The sequence below is a fragment of the Bos taurus genome, chromosome 2 (assembly GCF_002263795.3).
Source record: "Bos taurus isolate L1 Dominette 01449 registration number 42190680 breed Hereford chromosome 2, ARS-UCD2.0, whole genome shotgun sequence".
Classification (NCBI taxonomy): Eukaryota; Metazoa; Chordata; class Mammalia; order Artiodactyla; family Bovidae; genus Bos; species Bos taurus.
This window is the reverse complement of record NC_037329.1, coordinates 71,544,808-71,565,348: the sequence shown is the minus strand read 5'-3', so window position 1 is coordinate 71,565,348 and position 20,541 is coordinate 71,544,808. Positions and strand designations below refer to the sequence as shown.

The window sequence follows — 20,541 nt, the reverse complement described above, 5'->3', positions numbered from 1 at the left end:
AGCATCATCCTGCCAAGTGGTGATAGGGCTATAAGACAGCACCATGAGGGCAGAAAGGGAAACTGAACAGTGATGATGAAAGGCAATCCAGACAGGCGATAAGAAAGATATCCATTTTAGAGTGCCAGGCAATAGGCAGTGACCCAGGCAAGCGGAGCCCAAGCTGCAGAGAGCAGATAAGCAGGTGGTACCCCAGCTGTCAGAAGACACATTAGGGAAACGTGTCTTATTTCATGGTTCTTGAGAAAAGGCTTACAGCACAGTACAGAGCTCCAGTTATAATACTGGAGTTCACGAATTCAAGAACAGGAGACAGAAAATAGGACAGCAGCAGAAAAGACACAGGTTCAGTACTCAAATTAACCTACTTTCAAAACCTAAATCTGTTATTTTCTAGCTGTGAAGGTCTAGACAACTCAGCTTTTTGAGCCTCAGCTTCTCTATCTATAAAAAGCAGATAACACTACCTATTGCACAGGGTTGGTAGGAGAACGAAATGTGACCTCATACATTAAAACATCTGGTAGAGTTCAAGGAATACTAGTTTTGTCCTTTTCTTCTTATAAGAAGATAAATTACTGAGTTTTTTTCATCTAAGATACAGAAATAAGGAAGTCTTTTGCTTGGCCACAAGGTCTGAAAGCTTACCCAAAGGGGCACTGTGCTGTGCTTAGCCGTTCAGTCAGGTCCAACTCTTTGCAATCCCACGGACTGGAGCCCTCCAGGCTCCTCTGTCCCTGGGGATTCTCCAGGCAAGAACACTAGAGTGGGTTGCCATGTCCTCCTCCAGGGGATCTTCCCAACTCAGCACCTGAACCCAGGTCTCCCAAAATGCAGATGGATTCTTTACCATCTGAGCCACCAGGGAAGCCCAAGAATACTGGATTGGGTAGTTGATCCCTTCTCCCGGGGATCTTCCAAAGCCAGGAATTGAGCTGTGGTCTCCTGTACTGCAGGCTGATTCATTACCAGCTGAGCTACCAAGGAAGCCCGAGGAGGCATTAGAGGACTTCATTCAGGTAAAGAAAGTAAGGTTGGTCACTGATGCAAAATGCCTCACAGGAGCTCCAGTCCATACTGAGGTGAAAGTAAATGAGTTACACAAGTAAAAGAATCTAAAAAACTAGAGTAGAGTAAAAGTTTAAATAATTAGGATTAGCTAGCCTAAGAGTGGGAGAAGGCGATGGCACCCCACTCCAGTACTCTTGCCTGGAAAATCCCATGGACGGAGGAGCCTGGTGGGCTGCAGTCCACGGGGTCACTAAGAGTCGGACACAACTGAGCGACTTCACTTTCACTTCTCACTTTCATGCATTGGAGAAGGAAATGGCAACCCACTCCAGTGTTCTTGCCTGGAGAATCCCAGGGACGGGGGAGCCTTGTGGGCTACTGTCTATGGGGTTGCACAGAGTCGGACACGACTAAAGCAACTTAGCAGCCTAAGAGTATACCCACACAATAGAACATGTCACTGTATTTAAATTAGGAAGGAAAAACGTGGGAAGCTCTCTGAATACTGAGTCAAAGGCTCTCCAAGGTATGTTTTAAATGAAAGAATTACTACAGAAAACATTAATATAGTGGGCTACCATCTACATACAAAGGTAGGGGAAAATAATAATTTACATTTGTATTTTATTTCTCTTTGCAAAAATACTGGTAAAATATACAAAAACAAAAGTGGTTACCTATAGAGAGCAGGGTTGGGAGAGACAGAGATAAGAGTAGTACTGAGACTTCTAATTATATGCTTTTTTATATTATTTTGAAATTTGAATGAAGTAGCCATACTTAACAATTGTCTAACAAAAGGGCAGTACACGTATTTAATTAATAGCAAAACTAACAATGATCCCTGAATAACTCCAGAACTCACTATAAGATGGCAATCATTTGAAATGGGTGTAGGGAGTTGGCTCAGATGTCTACCAAAGTTCATTCAGGACATTTTTTTGATAGTAGCTGTTGCTATATAGTTTCTCTTACCTATCTTTCAAATAATTACTACAGTTTCTTTCTTTTAATCCTCCCAAAATATTAAGGTGCATGTAATCTTAAAAAAAAGGTATTTTTTCAGGATTCCACGGCCTCCAGTGGTTAGGATTTGGCACTTTCACTGCCAGGACCTGGGTTTGATCCCTGACTGGAGAACTAAGATCCTGCAAGACAAGTGGCACAGCCAAAAAATAAGATATTTTTCTTGATTCTGTTCCCGATTCCTCTATGACCTAAGAGCTCTTCCTTCTTCCCCTCATGACCAAATTTCTTAGTGTCATCTAGTCTACATTCACTGCTATGTCTAGTTTCCTCTATTTACTTTCTCATCACACCCTTCTATTGTAACTCTTCTGCTACAATGAATCTCGAACTTTACTGTACCTTAGAATAACTGTAGCAGTGGCAGCAGCACGGCATTTAAGCAGGTTTCCTGTGCGGTAACCTCCACATTCTTCACCCACCCTTTAAAAACTCTATGCAGTCTGAAAAGAAACCTGCAGAATTGATATTTTTATTCAGTAGCTCACTTGATTCTGATACAGGTGGTCTGCCTGAACACCTGAAAACCAATTAGCTAAGGGCATAATATGCTGTTGTTTAGTCACTAAGTCATGTACAATTATTTTGCAACACCATGGATCTCAGCACAACAGGCTCTTGTGTCCATGGGATTTCCCAGGCAAGAATACTAGAGTAGATTGCCATTTCCTTCTCCAGATCTTTCCAACCCAGGGATCAAACTTGCATCTCCTGCACTGGGAGGTGGGTTCTTTACCACTGAGTCACCAGGGAAGTCTAGGGTCATAACAACCTTCCCCCAAATTCAAAGCCCTTTGGATCTCATCTCTCTCTCTGTAGCATCTGACACCTTACACTAACTTTTTCTTCCATCACCTTCCCCCACACAACTGGACTCTCCTCTCTTTTCTGAGAGCCCTTATCCTTTACATGATGTTGGAGGGGCTCTCACAGTGGCCTTCGTCCTAACTTTACACACACTTCATAAGCAGTACAAGTCACATCCACTGCTTCAACTACCATCTGTATAACACTAAATTCTGACACTTTGATTTCCCAAGAATTTTCAGGAAGTTGGAGGTTATGCAGTCAGTACAGGAGAAAGAAGATGCTTCAACATCATGCACATTTGAATCCAAAATATCTGTTATTCACATGGTAATACATCCAAAGTCACACATCTTTCTGAATTTCATCATTGTTATCGTATGGGATAACACCTTTAAAACTAGAGATAACACCTTTCTGACAATTTTTGTTTGAATTAAATAAGGGAAATAAAAAGATTAAATGAGAATTTTCCTTCCCTTCCTAGCTCAGACTTGACAGCACGCCCTGTGGACCCCATGCCATGGGCCTGAGGTGGCGGGCAGGAAACAACCAGCCTGGGGCAGAGAAACTGGCACCTACAAGGGGACTGAGCAAATAAGTATATGTACTAAGGATAATGGAGCCAATCTCTCATTGCTGAAGACAAGACTTAAAAATATAGAAAAGGGACAACTGGAAAGAACTCTGGAGTGTTGGACTGGAAATGGATTATCAGTGTGAACTTGAATATCAGTTCAGTTCAGTTGCTCAGCCGTGTCCAACTCTTTGTGAGCCCATGGACTGCAGCACGCCAGGCCTCCCTGTCCATCACCAACTCCCGGAGTTTACTCAAACTCATGCCCATTGAGTCAGTGATGCCATCCAACCATCTCATCCTCTGTTGTCCCCTTCTCCAGACTTCAGTATGTCCCAGCATCAGGGTCTTTTCAAATGAGTCAGTTCTTCTTTTAAATATATATACATAGTTAGATGATGAAAGAGATTCAAATGTGTATACAAATATGTATATGTATATTCAAATGCATATATATATGTATTTTCTAGCTCTGTCTGCTTTAAATGTGATGATACTCCAGCAGAAATGAGTATATTAAGTACCGAAATCTTGGTTTCTGATACCACCTCCATTAAAAGAAATCAGGATTCCTAGGGAAAATGAATGATTCCAGAGTTGGGTCAGGAAAAGTACAAAGTGAGTTTAAAACTCATTAATGTGCCAGAAAGTAAGGAAATACTCAAAGGGTGGGATATGTCAAAAAGATGGGAGCCATCTTGAAGGGGCTCCCGCTATTCAAATATAAGACAATTTAAGCATCAAAATAAAATCTGAAATTTTAATAATAAAATCTACTGAATAGGAATATAAATCCATAGGTATGTTGATGTAAATAAATAAATTCATTTATTTACAAGTGAATGAATACATGAAAGAAAGGAAATTTTCGGTAAAAAAAAAATTAATAAATGCTGGTGGCAGCCTTCATAGTAGTGGTTGATCCAAGCAAGTCATCAGTGGACCCAAAGGCTGGTGGGTGGAGATCTCAGGAGAAACAGGACATCAACAAAGTCTTGGAAATCTTCCCACAAAAGGCTTACCAGTTACAAAAGGGAAAATAATGATTGTATAATAAACTCAGCAGAAATGAACTTAACAAGGTGTTCAAGGTTAAAAACAGTCGGTGGTGGGACAACACACTGTGCCTCCTAGAGACACACTAAGAACACACCATTTCCATGGTATTCCTTCCCCACACAAGCAACTACTGAAAGAACAGAAGTTAAGGAACATCTCAAAGAACAAGAGTCAAGGCCATCAAAAGACAGGGAAATATCAAGGGCCCCAAATATTCAGTGTCATTCCAAACTAAAGGGCACTAAAGAGACATGACAACTAAACACAGCATATGATCCTGAACTGGACCTTGGACCAGAAGGGAAAGAAAGACACTATTCAGGGAGTTGGAAAACACTGAATGGCCTCTGGGTTGTTTTTTAATTTTTTTTTATTGAAGTATAGCTGATTTTCCAGCCACAGGACTGGAAAAGGTCAGTTTTTATTCCAATCCCAAAGAAAGGCAATGCCAAAGAATTTTCAAACTACCGCACAATTGCACACCATCTCACACACTAGCAAGGTAATGCTCAAAATTCTCCAAGCTAGGCTTCAACAGTATGTGAACCAAGAACTTCCTGATGTTCAAGCGGAACTTAGAAAAGGCAGAGGAACCAGAGATCAAATTTCCAACATCCGCTGGATCATAGAAAAAGCAAGAGAATGTCAGAAAAACATGTATTTCTGCCTCACTGACTATGCTAATGCCTTTGTGTGGATCATATCAAACTGCAGAAAATTCTTAAAGAGGTGGGAATAACAGACCACCTTACCTGCCTCCTGAGAAACCTGTATGCAGGTCAAGAAGCAACAGTTAGAACTGGACATGGAACAATGGACTGGTTCCAAATTGGGAAAGGAGTACATCAAGGCTATATACTGTCACCCTGGTTATTTAACTTATATGCAGAGTACATCATGCGAAATGCCGGGCTGGAAGAAGCATAAGGTGGAATCAAGATTGCCAGGAGAAATATCAATAACCTCAGATATGCAGATGACATCACCCTTATGGCAGAAAGCAAAGAGAAACTAAAGAGCCTCTTGATGAAAGTGAAAGAGGAGAGTGAAAAAGCTGGCTTAAAACTCAACATTCAAAAAACGAAGATCATGGCATCCAGTTCCATCACTTCATGGAAAATAGATGGGGAAACAGTGGAAACAGTGACAGCCTTTATTTTCTTGGGCTCTAAAATCACTGCAGATGGTGACTGCAGCCATGAAATTAAAAGACACTTGCTCCTTGCAAGAAAAGCTATAACAAACCTAGACAGCATATTAAAAAGCAGAGACATTACTTTGCCAACTCAGGTCCATACAGTCAAGGCTATGGTTTTTCCAGTAGTATGTATGGATGTGAGAGTTGGACCATCAAGAAAGCTAAGCACCAAAGAATTGATGCTTTTGAGCTGTGGTGTTGGAGAAGACCCTTGAGAGTCCCTCAGACTGTAAGGAGATCAAACCAGTCAATCCTAAAGGAAATCAGTCCTGAATATTCACTGAAAGAACTGCTGTTAAAGCTGAAGCTCCAATACTTTGGCCACTTGATGAGAAGAACTGACTCACCAGAAAAGACCCTGATGCTGGGACAGACTGAAGTCTGGAGAAGGGGACGACAGAGGATGAGATGGGTAGATGGCATCACCAACTCGAGGGACATAAGTTTGAGCAAGTTCCAGGAGTTGATGATGGACAGGGAAGCCTGGCGTGCTGCAGTCCATGGGGTCACAAAGAGTCAGACACAACTGAGCAACTAAACTGAACTGACAACTGATTTACAATGTAGTGTAAGTTTCAAGTGTACAATACAGTGATTCAGTTTTATATATGTGTGTGTGTTAGTCGCTCAGTTGTGCCAAATCTTTGTGACCCCATGAACTGTAGCTTGCTAGAGCTCCTCTGTCCATAGAATTCTCCAGGCAAGAATACTGAAGTGGGTAGCCATTTCCTTCTTCAGGGGATCTTCCCGACCAGGGATCAAACCCGGGTCTCCTGCATTGCAAGATGATTCTTTACTCTCTGAGCTACCAGGGAAGTCCCTTTGTTCTTTTTCAGATTCTTTTCGCTTACAGATTATTACATAATATTGAGTATAGTTCCCTGTGCTACACAGTAGGTCCATGTTAGTTACCTACTTTATACACAGTAGTTTATACAAAGGGGTTTTTCTGGTGGCTCAATCAGTAAAGAACTGACTGCAAAGCAGGAGACCCAAGTTCAATCACTGGGTGGGGAAGATTCCTTGGAGAAGGGAATGGCAACTCACTCCACCAGAGTTTCAGAGAATAGCAAGGAGAGATAGGACCTTCTTAAATGAACAATGCAAAGTTATAGAGGAAAATAAGAGAATAGGAAAGACTATAGAGATTTCTTCAAGAAAACTGGAGATATCAAATGACCATTTCATGCAAACACGGGCACAATAAATGACAGAAACGGTAAGGACCTAACTGAAGCAGAAGAAATTAAGAAGAGGTGGCAATAATACAAAGAAGAACTATACAAAAAGGTGTTAACGACCTGGATAACCACAATGGTGTGGTCACTCATCTAGGGGCAGACATCCTTGAGTGTGAAGTCAAGTAGGCCTTAGGAAACATTACTATGAACAAAGATAGTGGAGGTGATGGAATTCCAGCTGAGCCATTTAAAATCCTAAAAGATGATGCTGCTAAAGTGCTACATTCAATACATCAACTAATTTGGAAAATGCAACAGCGGCCACAGGACTGAAAAAGGTCAGTTTTCATTCCAATCTCAAAGAAGGGCAATGCCAAAGAATGTTCAAACTACTGTACAATTGCACTCATTTCACATGGTAGCAAGGTTGTGCTCAAAATCCTTCAAGCTGGCATCAGCAATACGTGAACCAAGAACTTCCAGATATACAAGCTGGGTATACAAGCTGGATTTTGAACAGGCAGAGGAACCAGAGATCAAATTGCCAACATTCATTGGATTATGAAGAAAGAAAGGTAATTTGAGAAAAACATCTACTTCTGCTTCACTGACTGCTAAAGCCTTTGACTGTGTGGATTACAACAAACTGTGGAAATTTTTTAAAGAGATGGGAATACCAGACCACCTTACCTGTCTCCTAAGAAAATCTGTATGTGGATAAAGAAGCAACAGACACAGAATAACTGACTGGTTCAAAATTGGGAAAGGAGTATGACAAGGCTGTATATTGAAACTCTGCTTATGTAACTTCTATGCAGAGTCTATCATGCGAAATGCCAGGCAAGATGAATCACAAGTGGGAATCAAGATTACCAGAAGAAATATTAATAATCTCAGATATGCAGATGATACCACTAAATAGCCTTTTGATGAAGGCAAAACAGGAGAGGTGAAAAAGATGGCATGAAACTCAGCATTAAAAAAACTAAGATCATGTCATCCAGTCCCACTGCTTCATGGCCTACAGAACGGGAAAAAGTGGAAGCAGTGATAGATTTTATTTTCGTGGCCTCCAAAATCACTGCTGACAGTGACCCTAGCCATGAAATTCAAAGACGCTTGCTCCTTGAAAAGAAACCTATTACAAACCTTGCCGCTGTTCAGTCTCTAAGTCATGTCCAGCACTTTGTGACCCCATGGACTGCAGAAGGCCAGGCCTCCCTGTCCTTCACTAACTCCTGGAGTTTGATCAAACTCATGCCCATTGAGTCAGTGATGCCATCCAACCATCTCATCCTCTGTCGCCCCTTTCTCCTCCTACCCTCAATCTTTCCCAGCTCAGGGTCTTTTCCAATGAGTCAGCTCTTCACACCAGATGACCTAGATGCAAAACCTAGACAGCGTATTAAAAAGCAAAGACATCACTTTCCCGACAAAGGTCCATATAGTCAAAGCTATAGTTTTTCCAGTAGTCATGTACGGCTGTGAGAATTGGACCGTAAAGAAGACTGAGCACAGAAGAGTTGATGCTTTAGAACTGTGGTGCTGGAGAAGACTCCTGAGAATCCCTTGGACTGCAAGCAGATCAAACCAGTCAATCCTAAAGGAAATCAACTCTGAATATTCACTGGAAGGACTGATGCTAAAGCTGAAGCTCCAATACTTTTGGCCACCTGATGAGATGAGCTAACTCACTGGAAAAGACCCTGATGCTGGGAAAGACTGAGGGAAAGGAGAAGAGGGAGGCAGAGGATGAGATGGTTAGATAGCATCACCGTCTCAACAGACATGAATTTAAGCAAAATCCAGGAGACAGTAAAGGACAGAGGAGCTTGGTGTGCTACAGTCCATGAGGTTGCAAAGGACACAACTTAAAGACTGAACAAGTGCTACAGTGTGTAACTTCTAATTTATCTCTCTCCCTGCCTCCTTTTCCCTTTTGATAACACTAACCACACATAAGTGATACTGAATGATATTTGTCTTTCTCGGTCTGGCTTACTTTACTTAGTATGACCATCTCTAGGTCCATCCATATTGCTACCAATGGCATTAATTTATTTATTTTCTATGGCTGAGTAATATCCTATCATATATATGTACCACATCTTCTTTTTCCATTCATCAGTCAATGGACATTTAGGCTGCTTCCATGGCCAGGCTATGGTAAATAGTGCTGCAATGAACATTGAAGTGCATTTATCTTTTCGAATTATGGTTTTCTCCACAATATATGCCCAGGAGTTGGATTGCTGGATCATATGGTAGTTCTATTTTCAGTCCTTTAAAGGAACCTCCATACTGTTCTCCATAGTGGCTGTACCAATTTACATTTTCACAATGGAGCAGGGATCCTTTTTGTCCACATTCTCTCCAGCATTTATTATTTATGGACCTTTTGATGATGGCCATTCTGACTGGTGAAAGGTAATATCTCATTGTATTCAGTTGTTTTGATTCACATTACCTAATAACTGGTAATGCTGAGCATCTTTTCACGTGCCTGTCAGTCATCTTTATGTCTTCTTTGAAGAAGAAGGTCTATGCAGGTCTTTTGCCCAATTTTTGATTGGGCTTTTTAAAAAATATTGAATTGTAGGCATCTGGGATTTTGAAGGTACTGCTGTGTCAATGCTGATCTCCTGATTTGGGAGTTTTGTAAGAGACTGCCCATGTTCTGGTAAAAACACACTAGATTATTCAGGAATGATAGGCATCACGTCTGCAACTTGCTCTGAGATGGTTCAGGAAAGTCTATTTAGATGAGAAATGGTACATTCCTCTGGAATGGTTATAAGCAGAGATGAAAATGAGGAACCAAAAATAAGATGATTAGGTAGTTTCACTGAAATTTGAGAATTCAATAACAGAGAAGGAAAGGGTTGACGACAATCTCAAGGTTCCTTCTCTGGGCACCTGAAAGGGAAGGCTTCACTGCAACCCCTAGAGTGAGCCAAGTATAAGATGTGCGGGTTTATATTCTGTTTACACACAATATATATGTAGTACTGTGTCCAAAACTGGTTGAGGTTCATGTGGAGAGATGAGAGCTTATGGGTCATCTCTGTACCTTCCCCTCAATCTTGCTGTGAAACTAAAAGTGCTATAAAGAGTCAAGTCTTACAAAAAGTATTTTTTTAAGAGGCAAGAATAGTTCAAGGAAAAGGAAGTTGGTTGAAGGGGATTCTGGAGCTCTTTGTGCTATTTTTGCAATTTTTCTGTATGTTTGAAATTATTTCAAAATAAATTAATTTTAAACATTCAGTGAGAACTCATGACAAACGCCGGTGCCTAGCAAAACACCCGGTTCACTATAGGCACTCAATAAAAATTATTTGGCCTTCCCTTTCCAGTTGCCCAAAGAGAAGTCTTAGCAGCAGCACCAACTCTTCCTCTTCCACTACAACCAAATGGACTCTCAGTTCTCAGGAAACTGCCGCATCAGTTTTCAGTTCCAGGCTGACACCCTCATCTTTATTTCCTCATTTCTGGCTCTTATCACCTCTCACCTGGGCTACTGCAAGAGCATCCTAACCGGTTTCCCTGCTCCTTCTAACCTTATCTTTGCACCATCCTTATATCTTTGCATCATTGTTTAGAAGTCAAGGTTTATCTTTCCTTATTTAAATACCTGTAATTGCTCCCAATGTAAATGCTGATTTCCGAACAGGCAGACAAAAGACTCCTGTAGGGCACTAGCAATGCAGAAGCACCAAAAAGATATTTCAGATACACACATAAAATAATCAACTAGTAATCCCTGGGGGGAGGAGGAGGAGAGAGGAGAGAAAAGATGAGGACTTTGACAGGACTTCCTTCATTTTTATATTAAGGTTTAGTGTTGGTTTTATTTTTGATTACATACACTGAGAATGCCAGAAGTGTGGGTACCATAAATTTTCCAATACTAACAGTGCTGTTCCCAATGCTTTTCACAACTTGCACCAAAGAAAATAATTTTTAGCTCTCTGGGACAAGCCAAGGAGATTATTCCAGGTCAAAAGAAACCACCCTGGTGAGTCCAATGTGCTTTGGTCACATACACTGACAGCCATCTTATTCTCTGGCACAATAGTAAGCCATTCAGGGCACCCCAGTTGGGAAGCTCCATTCTAAAGGTCTTAATATGATTGCACTCACAGCCCAAACAAGGACCCTCACAAGGTTTTATCTCCTACCACAGTCAACAAACATATATAAGCACATGGATTCACACATAAAATCAGACACCAACGCCCACCTAATAGACCACTTCTCTAAACGCATGGATCCTCTCATGCATGCCTTTTTGTACATGCTGTTCTTTCTACCCAGAGATCAATCCCTACTCATCCTTCAAGACGCTGCTCAAATGCCACTCTCCTTTCCACAGATCTTATTACACTTGTCACTCTGAATTGTAATTGTTGACATATGTTACCACCCTAGAATTTGAGCTCAAGGACAAAAATCATGTCTTATTTACTGGTATACCAGTGATCTCTATAACAGACATTCAAATGTCTGTTTAATTACACACAAATAAATGTTCACTATATCATTTCCCAATAAGCCAAAATTTTCAAACTACATTAATTAAAAAACAAAGTATAATTTTATAATAAAATTAGTATTTTTCCCAAAACAAGAACACCCATTGTTCTATAAGAGATTTGGCAGAGAGAGATATTCAAACCATTATCCTAGTCCTAGAGTTTTAAGTTTTAGACTGAGGAAACAAACCTACAAACAAGCTATAAGCACAAAAATCTTCACTGCAGATTCTAACAGTGGAAACTTTAGGAACAACCAAAATATTCAACAAAAGGTAAAAGACTAAACCACCTGATTGATAAATCACCTGAATGTCTAAGCAATTGTTTATATTCATGAAGATGGGAATGGGAAAACGGGAAATAATGTTACCATTTACTGATCATCTCTTCTATTTAAAGAATAATGCTGGATGCTTTATATATATTATCCTAATCCTCCCAACAATTCAAGGGCAAGTACCATTATCCTAAATTCACAGACAAGAAAGTAAGCACAGAGGTTACATAGTTTTTCCAAGGTGTATGAGACCAGATTCCTACCCATATCTCCCTCACTCCAAAGTCTGTCACCTTTTCCCTGTATTGTTCTTCCTTTACAACATTCCAATGCAACGTTTCCAATATATTAAACTCCAAAACTGTTATCTCTACAACTGTATAAAAAAATATAATAAGACAATGGCCTGGAAGGAAACAAAAATATCTTTTAGAGTAGTGATTATGGGTGAATGTTGTTATAGTATTTATAATTTTTTTATTAGCAACTTTTTAAAAGCATAATTGCTGAGAAATGGTCTAAACTCATAAAGCAATACAGACAAAACAACCCCTATTTTTTATTTTTTAACATGTTTATTAAGGACACACAGTAGGTAACATATAAAAACTTAAGAAGGAAGAACTCTAGGGCCCTCCTTGGTGGCTCAGTGGTAAAGAATCTGCCTGCCAATGTAGGAAATACGCATCAAACACGCATCCCTGATCCAGGAAGATTCCACATGCCACAGAGCAACTAACCCCATGTACCACAACTATTGAGCCTGTGCTCTAAAGCCTGGGAGCCACAACTACCAAGCCCATGTGCCACAACTACTGAAGCCATTGCACCCTAGAGTCATGTCCACAACAAGAAACCACAAGAAGAAGCCCAAGCACCGCAACTAGAGAAAAGGCCCCACAGCAACCAAAGACCCAGCACAGCAAAAATATAATAAAACTATTTTTTTTTAAAGAGAAGGAAGAACTCAAGAAACTATATATAAATAATCATATAGTAACACCAGGGTACTCATTACTAGGATTAAGCACCATTCTTAAAAGGTGAATTCTGTGAAAGACTTGTGGACTAGAGATGTGCATGTGTGCTAGTAAGTCATTTCAGTAGTGTCCAACTCTGTGCGCCCCTATGGACTGTAGCTTGCCAGGCTCTTCTGTCCATGGGGATTCTCCAAGCAAGAATACTGGAGTGGGTTGCCACGCCCACCTCGAGGGGATCTTCCCAACCCAGGGATCAAACCTGCATCTCTTACGTCTCCTGCATTAGCAGGCAGGTTCTTTACCACTAATGCTACCTGGGAAGCCCCGTGGACTGGAGACAGGAATGTTTAAACTGAAGAAACGAAGGCAGGGGGAGGAAAAAAGAACACTTTCTTTTTAAGCAAAAATGAGAAACAGGGTTAGTGAGATGAAGTTGGCAGGAAACCTGTAAGGCCAAGCAAATTAATTCCAAAGTTTGGAATTAACCTGATAAGCAACAAGAACTGTAATATATTCTCAAATGGTAAGTGGCATTGGGCTTCCCTCATAGCTCAGTTGGTAAAGAAATCTGCCTGCAATGCAGGAAACCTGGGTTCGATCCCTAGGTTGGGAAGAACCCCTAGAGAAGGAAATGGCAACCCACTCCAATATTCTTGTCTGAAGAATCCCATGGACAGAGGAGCCTGGCAGGCTAAAGTCCATGGGGTTCCAAGAGTCCATGAGGTGGACACAACTTAGCAACTAAACCACCACCAAGTGGCATGCTGAAAATAAGATCTTTAAAGATTCAAAATTTGTTTCAAAGTAAGTACTGTCTTTGGTTACACAGTGTTTTCACCAAACAACTGAGGGTAAAATAATCCATTATCCTTTATGTGCTTTAAACATAACTCTTTTCCCAAAGAGAAAGTGACTAAACAAACAAAAGTTTTTATATAAGGAGTGAGTATATGAGGAAGGGATTCGTTCAGATATAATGCTTGCAAATATGAAATGCTATAGCATATTTTAGTAAGAATCAAAGAACTTTAGAGCAAGAAGGGATACTAGAGATAATCTTTTAGTGATAACATCTTCATTTTCACAAGGGATTAAATTGAGGCTCATGAACTAAGTAACTTAACTAACATCATATATAAGCTAGTGGTAGATTCAATATCAAAACTCAGATTTTCGGGTATTCCCTGGTGGTCCAGTGGTTAGGAGCTTCCGTGATAGCTCAGATGGTAAAGAATCTGCCTGCAATGCATGAGACCCTGGTTCAATTCCTGGGTCAGGAAGAGCCCCTGGAGAAGGGATAGGCTACCCACTCCAGTATTCTTGGGCTTCCCTTGTGACTCAGCCAGTAAAGAATCCGCCTGCAATGCAGCAGACCTGGGTTCAATCCCTGGGTTGGGAAGATCCCCTGGAGAAAGGAATGGGCTACCCACTCCAGTGGGTATTCTCTATTCTGGCCTAGAGAATTCCAGGGAATGTGTAGTGCATGGGGTCTCAATAAGTCAGACACGACTGAGCGACTTTCACTTTCACTTTCCAGTGGTTAGGACTCTGGGCTTTCACTGCAGGAGGCAAGGGTTCAATCCCTGGTAGGGGAACTAATATCCTGCAAGATGAATAGTGAGGCTTGGCAAAGAAAAAAAAAAGAAAAGAAAAGAACACCCAAACCAAAAACAAACAAAACTTCAGATTTTCTAGGTAGCAAGATCTAAAGTTGTCCTGCCCAATACTATAGTTACTAGTGAAACCTGATTATTTATATTTAAGCTGATTAAAATTAAATACAATTTAAAACTTAGGTCCTCGGGCACAACAATCACATTTTAAGTGTTCGATCTGTGCCATACACGGCTAATGGCTACCACATCTGACAGTGCAGAATAAGAATTCTGCCACCACTGCAAAAAGTTTAACTGAACAACATGATCTAAAGAATAAGCTTCAGAATCAGACAAACCCAGTCAAATTCTACTTACTAGCAGTATGACCCTTGACAAGTTACTCATGTTCCCATTTGGAAGAGGGGAGAAGTAGAGGATTAATAATTCCTACCTTCCAAAGTATACTTGATGCTTATGTGGGATAGCATGAAAAGCCCCTTTACATTGTCTGGCATGTAACAGACAATAAACACGTCCATTTTGGATCCTTTTTCCCTGTATATTCCTCTATAAAAACCTCCTTCTTAAGAGATACAATAACTCACAATAATGCAATAACTCACCCAAATTAGTATCTTTCCCACAAGATAATCCACAGTGCCTAATTTTCATTCTGTTCCCCTCAATTCCTTCAAGCACTTGCACCTCTCTTACAGTGTTTCTGCTTAGGAAGAATGAAGAATGAACATGGGGGAAATCACCTCTAATGAAATGGAGGAGAATGTAATAAATTTCCCCTCTAGTTTCCCATTCCATTTTAAATACGACTGTACTGACTGATCACACACAAAAAAAGAAATAAATTATATTCCTCCTAGGTACCATACTTCCACATTAAGAGAAGATTCTACAATACTTGTTCACTATACTCCTTCTCACCATCTGTGCTAATCGAATATTAAATGAAGAAATAACACCTTCCTCCTACAGTACTTTTCTGGCAAACAATAAAAAGATTTCCAGAATACTAAGCCAATCTTCAAAGCTTCACAGCTTAACGTAGTAAACTAATTTGACAAATCTAGACTACTGAATATAAAAAACTTCATAACATGCATGTTATTACCCAGAAAAACAACAAAATTCAACTCAGCTTGGAACCAGTGAATTTCTGCCAATACTAAATTTTATTTAGAAGCAACAAATCATACTTAGCCACATTAAGTCACACAGACTTGCCATTTCTAGTGAGGTCTCCAACTTTACATTTTTAATAACTAACAATTAAAGGACAGCTTTAAAATATGTCTTTAAACATCCACCAAACAAGGTTTCTACATATTTTTAAAGCTTCCTTGTTGTTTAAAACTGACCATATTAATCCAGGGAAGGGAGAGGAGAGGAGGGAGTCCTCTCAGCAACAGTAAGAATGTCTCCTTGAAATTATCTGTCATTCTTACTTCGTTCCTTAAAGATAATTTACTTAAAAACATGACCACCCACCCTTAAAGAGCTCAGAATAAATCATAATACTAAATAGATAACATTGCACACTATACTATCACACAATTTAAATTATGTTTAGTAGATGAAATTAAAATATTAGTATCTCAAACATACAAATCAGAGTTTAATAAGTCTACGGGAGTCACATAAGTTAAAAAAAAAAGGCATTGTAAAAAGTTTTCATTACTATCCCACATGAAGTATTTTATATTAATAAAGTTAGGCTTCTATGCCTGAACTGATGAAATCTAATCGTGAGTCTATAATGTTTTAAGTCCTTCTGTAATAATGAAGTGTACATTGGTCACAGGAGAATAGTTCAAATGAATTTTCCTGAGGCTGCATTCTAAGTACATCTGACCCAGAAAGTATTTTTAGCAAGTGTGTTCAATCAATGCTGGTTTATGCCTAGTCTAAATTAGAAATTGGGTGCCACAAATTTAAAGTAACGAAGTTACTAGGGATATTTTTAAAGATATTCAATTAGAAAATCAGAAAAAACCACAAAGTTTAAACAATTCAATACGCACAGCCTATAATCTAAACAGGTTCTAGGAAAACAGGCAATAAGAAAGCCACATCTTCATCCATAACTACTTCTGAGGAACCTATGATTTTCTAATTTTAACCTACTCAATTAATAAAACTGCAAAACAGTGATGGCTCCCTGTTTTCAAAATCTCTTGCCAAATGTTTAAAATAGGCTAAGTCACAAACACTTCCATATACAAAAATAAGGTCATGAGTCTCTTCTTAAAAACTACTCAAGATCATGATATTGTGCGACCATGCACATGTTTCAAAGAAAAGAGGTGACAAAGATATGTGTGCCATTAAAAAAAAAGGAGAGAGAGAGAGAGAAACATAAAAATAGCTTCTGTGGTAATTGGAGCATAAATTTATTCTGACAAAAAATGGTGGGATCCACAAAATGATTGCGTTCTTCTGCTATGAGTTAGTAAAGAAGCTCTGTAGAGAAAAACTTTTGCTTACAAAAAGCCTTTAAAAAAAAAACAACTATAGGTTGAATTTCTCAAATTCAAGATTTAACTGATGTACTATCTAGCTCTATTCCATTAAGCACATTTTGGGCTCTGAACAATCATTTATTTTAAGGTCATCTCCTTCCCCTTAAAAATGTATTTTTTTTCCCCTCTGGCAACAAAGATTAAGGTTCAAAAATCAGGATAAAAAAATATCCTGGCCTAACTGTTCCACAGTCTTCTTTTTACTCAAACCATTCTTTACAAGTCGGATACTTTGGCGTTTTGATTTTTTTCTCCATAAACATGGTTTAAACTGTAATGTTTCAACTGGGCCCAAGATTTGGTTACATAAACCGAATATTACTCCAATCTCTGATTCTAACAGCAGTTGGTACATTGCAGATACAAAGACTGTCCTAGAAAAAGCGCCTGAAAAACCCTACCCATACACATCGTCCTCCGCTGTGGTTCACTGTATAATGCCTTCCAGGCATAAAGTCTCCCATTCTAAGTTTCCCAGAACCATCCGTGCGTATATATGTGCCACTGTAAACTACTCCATGTTAAGGAAACCCTGGGAAGCGCATCCGTACGTCTATTTTGCTACATCTCAACTTTTTCTTTTGGCTCAACTACAGGTTCCTAAACACAAACATGCAAAGGCAGAATCATAAAAGGCTTAAAACTTCAAGGATAGGACTGTATGCCCAAGCAGCAAGTAGGAAGCTTTCAAAGGAGCCAATTTTTTTTTAAAGGAATCCCTCAGCAGTGGAAAACTGAATATTCTAAAACCTCACCTAGAGTTTAGGGGCCGTGGAACATTCCATCTCCGCACCTATTCCATCCCTTCTCCCGTGACTCCCCCAGAACAGAGATTCCAACTAAAACACCAGGAGGCTGAGAGCAGGGGTCCCACGAAGAAAGGGAGCAGGCAGAAAGCATCCTTTCCCCCTGACTTGAAATCAGCCTCACGCCTTCGGCCGGCCCCACCTGGCGGGCCGCAGGTAACAGCCTCGCGTGCCACGCAGGGCCGAGAGGCGGCTGGGACCCGGAGCCTCTTACCTTCGTGTCCCAGCCGCGTCCTCCGGGCTGGAGAAGAAAAGCCTGGAGGCCCGGCCGCGCCACCCCCGGGGCTCCGTCAGCGTCCGCCCAGCAGCCGGCGCCGCAGCGGCCGCGCCACGGCCCCGAGCCGCCGGCACCACCTCATACTGCGGGGCTGCCGCGCGCTCCCGCACCTCCCTGCGGGGATGAGCTAATCCAGCCCCGCAGCGGTGTCGCGGGGGTGGGGGCCCCAGACGGGGCCCAGAATCCAGCCCCGGGGACCCCGGAGTCCTGAGAGAACAATGTGGGGCCGCGAGGAGGAGGAGCGGAACGGCGCGGCGAGAGCGAACGGGCGACAATCCTAAGCAGCGTTTGTGTGTGAGAGTGCAATGGGCGCTCAGTCCCTCCCGCCGCCGCCGCCTCCTCCTCTTCCTCCTCCTCCTCCTACTCCGTCTCCTCCTCCTCCCTCAAGCACACCCCGTCTCCCAGGCCACAGCATAGCAACCGAACATGGCGGCTGCGCAGACGCCGCCAGTCAGCCGCCCGGAGCTGGGGCCGCGACCACGGGAGGCGATCTCGCGAGAGGTGAGGCCAAGCCCCCTCCCCGCCGGCGCGGGCTGGAAGCGGCCCCACCAGCGGGAGCGCGGGGGACGCGCAGGTGCGAAGGAGGAGGGACCTGGGCGGGAGGGACGGACTAGGAGGGGCGGGGCGCTGTGGCTCCGCGGTGATTGGTTACTGAAACTGGGACCGTCCCCCGCGCTGGACCTAGAGACATGAGGGACCCCACAGAGGGGGAAAAAACCTCAGTTTAAAGTGGGAAACCGGACCTTTTGGCCCCAGGTTGTCCCAACTTCAGTGCTGAAAAAGGATACAAGTTTTAGGGTGCAGATTTGAATGATTTCCTCCCCCAAATATAGACCCTGAAACAAAGAACAAATAACGTTCATTTATAGCCTTTGAGTGCCTCTATGTGCCAGGAACGGTGTGCTGTTAAATATGAAATTAATTCATGCTAACCAAGTGTATGAATCGGTTATTACCAGGCTGGGGTTTTTAGCCAGGTGTTCTAAAATCTTTTTGATGATACAAACTTACTGGCGGTGAGACAAATACATGTGGGCTGGATAATAGTGGAAATTATGGCGGGAGGAATTTTTGCATTCATTTTTGTCAGAGTCCTCTTCTGTCATCAGATACCTTCTTGCTCTTCCGTGCTCTTAGCTTCAGGACTCCACCAGAGCTGTCCTTTCTGAAACATTCTTTCAAAAATCACTTTCCCTCCAACCCGACAAAAGGCCTATTTACTAATCAGGGATGGTTTTTGCAAGCTAAAACCTTGCAGATCTGTACAGATCTGTGAAATCTGCAGTTTCTAGGGACTCTCTTCTCCCTTTCACCTGGCTCAGTTTTTCTGTTTGAAAAAGACAACCCATCAGTCCATGTTGTTCTGACTTTCCTTCCCACAGCTTGGTTCCAGCCAGGTTCCTTCCTCCTTCCCAGACAGGTTCTCTGGCCTCTATGTCTCCGTTCTCTGTGCCTTTATTCATACTGTTCCCTCTGCTGAAATGCTCTTCCCTTCACCTTCATCCTGTCTACACTCAGTCATCCTCCAATAATGGATCTTACTTCTACCACAAGTAAGAATTTCTTCCTCTTTGACATGATACTTTTAGGTTTATACCTCCCTTTTCTTACAGTGTTCTTTTTATTATAGGATACTTATCCCTGTGCGGGTTTTATCGCCACTATCCATGGGGAGCTACTGGAGTCAAGGATCTTGTCTTGGTCATCGCTGTATCCCCTCTCATGCCGGGAGACAGTGACATTGCCCGGTGTCAAAAGAGTTTGTTAAGAGAATGAAATGCTTAAATCTTTAATTGGTGGGATTTGGAGAAGGTACTTGAGACAGACTGGTCTCTTACTGAGCTCCAAATCTAGTAAATTGCTGTGACTCTGAGTGACACTCACCTGATTTGAATTTGTCTTTGTTAATGTCCTGTAGAGCTTTGTAACTAGTCCTCCAGCTAACCTTCATATCTCCAGACCTTCTCCCTCAGCCCATTCTGCCTACCCTCATCTATAAAGCACAGTGACCTTCTATACAAATAGAAATCTTGATTGTAATATAACTGGAGCCTCAAGATTGGAGAGGCAGGAGGGCGATGCCCTTTGTTTTAGAAAACTCCACAGGATGAGTCCTTTAGGTAAATGGACTATCTATCTACTATTCTTTAGGAATACTGTGAAGTCACTTTTTAAAAATTGAGTTATAATTCATATACTACAGTGCTTATTTGCAAAGTTGTACAGCCATCACCTCTACCTAATTATGGAATATTTTCATCAGCCCCAAATGAAATTCCATACCCATTAGCAGTCACTCCTCATTCCCTCCTCCCCTAGCCCCTGACAACCACTAATCTACTTTCTGCCTATAGGTATTCACCTACTCTGGGCATTTCATATACATTGAATCATACCATCTGCAAATTCTCTATCAAAATGGATAAATGTGGGACTTCCCTGGTGGTCCAGTGGCTAAGACTCTGTGCTCTCAGTGCAGGGGGCCCAGGTTTGATCCCTGGTCAGGGAGCTAGATCCCACATGCTACAACTAAGACCCAGAGCAGCCAAATAAATAAATAAATAAAATTTTAAAAAGGATAAATGTTTGTTTATATTTAAAATTATAATCTTTAAAAAAATTAATCAATGCCTATTCTGGATAATTTTGATGACCACCTTGTCATCAAATGCTGG

General features: G+C 41.3%; 1 protein-coding gene across 5 annotated transcripts in view; it reads right to left on the bottom strand.

Annotated features, from left to right (window-relative positions):
• PTPN4 (protein tyrosine phosphatase non-receptor type 4) overlaps positions 1–18,162 on the bottom strand; it is a 190,545-nt gene extending 172,383 nt beyond the window's left edge. For 4 of the 5 annotated variants that reach the window (XM_025001008.2, XM_059893120.1, XM_025001011.2 and 1 more), the window contains exon 1: positions 17,804–18,162. The gene's annotated coding sequence lies outside the window, so the exon portion shown is untranslated. Of the gene's footprint in view, positions 1–17,538; positions 17,783–17,803 lie in introns of those variants that run through there. The other variant, XM_059893117.1, reaches the window with a different exon arrangement.
• Between the last annotated feature and the right edge of the window lie 2,379 nt (positions 18,163–20,541).